Below are 6,951 nucleotides of genomic sequence, written 5' to 3' on the forward strand. Positions count from 1 at the left end.
CTATTTTTATGTCACTAGTGTGCTGTTTTTATTATTATAGCTCTGTACTATAATTTCAAAACAGAGATGGTGATGCTTCTAACTATTATTATTCAGGATTCTTTTGGATATTTGGGGTGTGTTTTATTTTTCACACATTTCATATGAAACGCAGATCATTTTTTCCATTTCTGTGAAGAATTTACTTTGCATTTTAATGGAGATTTTGTTGAATTATGTAGACTGCTTTTGGTAGAATGGCAATTTTTACATTATTATCATTATTAGTTTCAGAAACTGACCCATAATATCTTTCATTTAGGTTAAGAGCAATATCCCAATCCATATCTTTCCTTGAAGCCCACCCAGGAGCTATTTTAAAATAAATTTTATTTGAAATAATTTTTTTTGGTCTTTTTGAGACAGGGTCTCCCTGTAGCCCCAGCTCTCCTGGAACTCTCTATGTAGGTCAGGCTGGCCCCAAACTCACAGAGATTCACCTGCCTCTGACTCCCAAGTGCTGGGATTAAAGGCGTGTGCCATGATGCCTGGCTTTGAAATAATTTTAAACATGTAAAAATTGGAATACAAGTATGCATTCCCTGGGTTCCACGTGTGAATCCCAGTCAATGAGATCCCTTTTCAGTTGTGTTTTTAACACTTTTACATCTCTACCAACATTATTTCTGTCTCCCTGGATAACAGTCCTTCAGGTCATGAGTACCTCAATCTGAATTAATGAAGTCAATACTGACTGAGCAAAACAATCCAATCCACCTAACTGTTCATTCATATAACTCCCTCAGTTGTACTAAAACTATATCTTACTTTTCATCCTGATTTGGTATTATTTCTCGACCAGTTTTTGGATATTCACCTAACGTCAACCACTGGGAATATTACACAAACAACAGTGGCCAGAGGTCAGGTCTGATCATGGCTTATTCCAGAATATTCCTGTATTGCAGAAAGAACAAAGACAGCCCAGTGCTGCACTTTGCTCCGTTCTCTAACTTCCTCTCCTCTGGTGATTAAAACCCTAGTTCTCAACTTAATCAGAACAAGAGACAGCTTATTCAGGAACCAAATATGAGTGACCATGGGCAGGAACACAGATTCAGGTTACCACAAACATCAAAGTGTGATATGAAAACAGGTCAGTGAAATTTGTATCATAATAGAGTAAAAGAAATTCATAAATCAAGACCCTTTAATAATACTTTGGTGGAGGGTTGGAGAGATGGTTCAGAAGTTGAAAGCACTGGGTGCTCTTTCAGAGGATCCCAGCATCCACATGTCGGCTAACAACTGTCCATACCTCCAGTTCTGCGGGGGGTCATATGCCCTCTGCTGTGCTCCAGGGTCATTGCAGTCACATATGACAACTACATACATGCAGGTAAACACTCATAAACATAAAAATTTTGAAAGTATTTAAAAAAAAATTAATATGACCATCAAGTAGGCAGGTTACAGCAGAGTGGGGAAATCTCTACTACAGAACCGAGATGCTGTATGGTGACACTCTTAGCCTTTGAGTTGGTGGAAGATGTCTGCACATTCCAAAGTGATTTTCTTATCCATTATGTGATGGTTAGATATGACACTGTGGTTGATAATGATCATTAATTGGACAAAGAGTAGAGGGAAAATTCTGATCATCTTACATCCTATCCATATGTGGAAATGACGTGAGGTGGGACTGGAGAGACAGCTCAGCACTTAAGACCATGTAATGCTTTGTACAAGACCTGAGTTCAGCTCCAACCAGTGACATGGGCAGCTCACAATCACCTGATTTTCCAGCTCCAGGGGATCCAATGCCATCTTCTGACCTACACCTCCATACACATATTCACCCATAGGTAAGCATATGTACACATAAAAAATGTCATGATTAAACCCCTCTTAAAGATATATGTTAACAGAAGAAATATCATATTGCTTATAAACAAACTGCTTGAAAACATGACAAATAAACAGTTTCCTTTCATGAAATCATGAAATATTACAAAATATCTAGGAAGAAAATGTTAGCATTAGTATTACATTTATACATTAATATATAGTATATATCATATCAATAAAGGGTGATCAAGCTAGAACTTATTGGAAAAATATAACACTGCAACGGACCAGTCCAGACCGGGGCAGTTCAGTCCGATGGGAACAGCATCGTCGAGAGGGTGGACAAGGAGTCGGTGGTCCAAGTGGCCAGTGGACCTCACATCCTGAGGAAAGTATACAGGTGAGATAGGGACGGGATCGACTGAGTAGACCTCAGTAGTGGAGGAACTTTCACTGCCCAGGAGTGCGCGCTGGGACCCTGAGAGCCCAGCGTGTGCTAGCCTATACATTTTCTTATCTTATCAACCTGATACTACATAGTAAATTACTGCTTTACTGTGGTTTTTACTGCCAGCCTTTCTCACTCACTTAGGATTCTGCACGGCTTTGTAGTCCCAAGTCAGAATGACCTTAACTCATTAAGCACTTTCAACACCAGCTGTGCCTGATGTTACTTTTTTAACTATTTGATAATATTCCTTGCTTGTTTGCAGTGGGCCATAGGGCTTCTAAGTTATTTTTAACTCTATAGGTCCCAAAAAGGGTTATTTTTAACTCTATAGGTCCCAAAAAGGCTACTCCATGTTAGGGATCCATGAAACCATCCTTCTCTCTTATCCTACCAATTTTGAAATACTTTCTATATTTGCCCTTTAATGCTCTCTTATTGATTGTTTATCAAAAGATACCAAGGTGGTCTTGATCTTACCAATTTATCCATAAGTTGTAATGAATACCCAGAAACCCTTCTTCTATCTATATTTATCCATCTATATTTTTCTTCTAGAAATCCATTATTCCCTGGACTATCCATTAATTCTGCTTAATTACTTCTCACTATGTCTAAAATATCTTTCATTAAAATATCTTTCATTAATAATGGTGCATCTGAACTAGGATGATTAAAGGATTTCAATAAAAGCAGTGATAGCGGTGCCAAGGACACCAGGTGCTTTCCAGAAAGCCAACCAATTCCAAGAGGAAACCTTCCTTGAAGTTCCAGCCTCAACCCACGGAGGATCTCACGCGGGCTTCATTGGAGATGGCGTGACATAACACCATGGGTGGAAAACTCACTCTTTTATAACAGTCATGTTGCCTCCAGGTTGACCTATAAATTGAATACATTGGCCTTTGCTAAATCAAAGTATATATTTATAGTATGTGATCTTAGAGTTGAAAATTTTAAGGGCTGTATTGGAGACATGTCATGCAAAAATAGCCTCAAAAATACTACAAAAGCCAATGTTGGAACAGAATTAAACAACTAGGTAAAAAAATACTATTATCAGCATTTTAAAAATGATGGTTACTTTAAAACTATGTTTATTTATTAATCTTGTGTGTGTGTGTGTGTGTACATGCACATGTGAGCCTGTGTCACAGTGAGCATGTGGAACTTGAAGGACAACTTGCAGAAACTGATTCTGTCCTTTTTCAGGGTTCCAGTGATGGATTAAACTCATGCGATCAGGATTGGTAGCAAGACTTCTGCCCACTAAGCCATATTGGCAGCTTGTATAATATTTTAAATTGTTAAAGAAAGAAGAATGAATTCTTTAATTCTGTCAAACGTCTGAAAGTTTGTAATACCATAAAATGTTTCCACAGAGGTCCTACTGCTTTGGAGATTTTGTCTATTATAATAACTCAGAAAATTTTCAGCAAGAACAGCAGTCTAGGTAGGTGCTCTACCATTGACTAAATCTCCAATTCTTAACAATACCAGCCTAAACAGTTTTAAACTACATATGTTATTCAAGACTGTACAGTTCAGTGTCACCCTAAAGACAGACATAATATTAAAATATATGTGTAACTACATGTATACTCAATATATTCATAAAATAGGCACACACACTTTGTGAGTAAATATCAATTAACCAAGATTATAAAGGATCTAGTGTGTGAATATTTTTTTAAAGAGAAATGAAGGATCACACTATGGGCATAATACCTGGAGTCCTTAGGGGTTCAAATTATAAACAACATGGAAAACATTAGAGGTTCCTAGAATAATCCAGGATTTTAACCTACTTAATTAAAAACAGGAAAAAACTGTGGGTCTGGGTGTTTGAACTCAGAAAGTCAGGCTTCATGGAAAGTACCTTCATTCAGTAAATCATCTGGCCTGCTTCATGGTCCCTTCTCAAGAAGAAAAAGTTTAAAGAAATGATTAGAAAATTCAAAAACTTAGAGATATAGAGTAGGAAGTGAGTGTATTTAAGGATTTAGAAAATATAATTCAGAAAGCCAAGGGGATGACAAGAGAAGATGGGATCATATAACCATAACTGGAAGCACTATGATCAAGAACAGGTAGAACAAGGTCATATCCAGAATAAAGTTCACTGAAAGGTGACAGAATTAAAGTGACTATTACACTCTTAGAGAAAGCAGTAAGAGTTCATTGTTCAATAACATAAGTCTTATCTCATTAATAAAATAATACACACTTGTTTCAGACCTCTGTACATTTTAGGAAACATTAACAGAAGTATGTCTTCTTATTGAAACTAAGAAGGCATACTTCTGTTAGAATGCACTTTATACCGGAACCTATGTAGGGAATTTCTTTCTGGCAATAACAAGGTAATGTAGCACTTAGGGGCAAAGATTTAGACTAGCAGCTCCATGATGGAGGCCAAGATGGAGAAGAATCCCATAGCCACCATAGCCATACCATTTGTGCTATGGTGGATAGGGAGGAAGGTGACCAGACACTGCAGAAAATCAGCATGCTGATGGTCAAGAACTTGACTTCATTGAATGTATGAGGCCAGGAAAGCCATAGTGATGCTCACCAGGGGCAAAGAGCCCAGGTATTCCTGAATACAGAAAAAGGGAATGAATGAGCCTTTGTTTGAGACAATGATGCATATATATGAACACGCACATATATATTTGTCCCTGAAGGGAGTTTTTTAAATTTTTTATTGCTTTTATTTTACCAGCATGTAGGTATTGCCTGCATGTATGTAACTTCACCGGGGTCATCAATGCCCGCAGAGGACAGAAAAAGGTGTCAGATCCCCTGGAATAGGAGTTACAAATGGTTGTTAGTAGCCATGTGACTGCTGCGATTGGAACTTGGGTCTTCTGCAAGAGCAGTCAATGCTTTTAACCACTGAGCCATATCTCCAGCCCCAGTAGTTTTAATTTTAATTCTCTAGAGTAAATAAAAGGCTGGAGAGATGGCTCTGTCGTTAAGAGCAGGTCCAGGCAGCCATGTGAGGTGACTCACAAGCACCTATTAATTCCAACTCCAGGAGATATGATGCCTCTGGCAAATGAGGGCACCTGTACTCATGTGCACATACTCCCACACAGATACACAAGCATACACACTATTAAAATAGTGAAAGTGGGCCCCTGGCTAACCTTGAGTTGCAAAGGCGACTTCTGAGGCACAGGGGCAAACATAAGCTCCGCCATGGCAGAGTCTCATTCAAATGGCCGAATCAGCTGCCTCATCCCTTCCCTGGTCCTGTTTTCCCTCCACTATTGGTTCCCAATTCCCCAGTTCTCTAGAGTTCCCGTCTCAGCCCGCCTTTGCTCTTACTACATGGCCTGCCCCACAGTCCCCTTAGGAACTTCAGCCTGAGAGCTGAGAAGAGGGAAGTACGAGCATAACTCCTAAGGCCAGGGCAGGCTTAGCATTGTGAGCATTTGATGGCGGTGCCTGAGTTAGCAGAGAGAGAACTTCGGCTTCAGGGGTCTTCTCCAGTGCCACAGGAGCAGGCAGTTGGGCCCCCTCCCCGGCCCGAAGCTGCAAGAAGGGGGCCAGGCAACTCTTGAATTCCAATGTAGAGAACCTGCCTCTGCATGTCACCTGCCTGGTGTACAGGAGGCACAGGCCATGCAACAACACTCTTCGTGGCTTTCTCCTCTGGCCCATGCTCAGCCTCCTTTCTTTGACCACCCGGACTTCGGACTCACTGGATGTTATTAAGGTCTTCCCAACTAGGAGGACCTCACCAACCTGTAGGTCACCATCGAGACCAGAAGGAGCCCCCTAAGCCTGAGACCTGCTCTGGATGAAGCCCTTACTGGGCAATGACTTCCCTGCCTCCCCTCCCAAGTGCTACTTCCTAAGATCTTCCACCCTAATGTGGGTGCCAATGGTGAGATATGTGTCAAAGTGTTCAAGGGGGACTAGACTGTTTAGCAGGGCACATGGCATGTGGTGCTAACCATCAAGTGCCTGCTGATCCACTTGAACCCCAAATCTGCAATCAACCGAGAGACAGGCCGCCTGCTTTTAGACAACTATGAAGTGTATGCTGCCTGGGCCCATCTGGTCACTGAGATCCACCAGGCACAGGTGGCACCAGCAGTCGGAGAACTTGGGCTACCTGGGCACTGACCAGTTGCGCTACAGCCTCCTCCAAGGACCCCATGGCCCCTGGGGGTGAAGGCGAAGTTCACAGTCTCATGGCTAAGAAGCATGCAGGTGATGGAGAGAAGCTGGCACCTAAGAAAGAGGTGGACAAGAGGCAGGCACTGAGGCAACTGTAGTGGACTCTACTCCCTCCTTCCTGCTGTTCTGTCCCCTCGCTCTCTGTCTCTAAGTTATTTAAATTATGCCTGGGTGAGGAAGGAAGGTTGGGGGGGGAGACTAGGACATGGATTTCTTTGTTTTCTAAATAAAGTTGGAAAAGCAAAAAAAAAATAGTAAATGTAAAAAAAATTTAAGTAAATATTTTCAATTATAGACTTTGCTGCTTCCTTTTCATGCTGGTCTAGATTGCCTTCAATTGTGGTGACAAAACATTCTGACCAATACCAACTTGGGGAGGAAAGGGTTGATTTGGATTACATCTCCCAGGTTCATCAATGAGGGGGTCCAAGGTAGGAAATCAGGGAAGGAACCTGGAGGCAAGAGCTGAAGCACAGGCCATGGAA

The 6,951-nt window shown here is 41.1% G+C and overlaps 1 pseudogene; it reads left to right on the plus strand.

The window, feature by feature from the left end:
• The first annotated feature begins 6,083 nt into the window (after positions 1 to 6,083).
• Positions 6,084 to 6,564, plus strand: LOC103741698 (annotated as a pseudogene).
• The last annotated feature ends 387 nt before the right edge of the window (positions 6,565 to 6,951 follow it).

Source organism: Nannospalax galili, unplaced genomic scaffold, assembly GCF_000622305.1.
Source record: "Nannospalax galili isolate Female #2095 unplaced genomic scaffold, S.galili_v1.0 scaffold4020, whole genome shotgun sequence".
Taxonomy (NCBI): Eukaryota; Metazoa; Chordata; class Mammalia; order Rodentia; family Spalacidae; genus Nannospalax; species Nannospalax galili.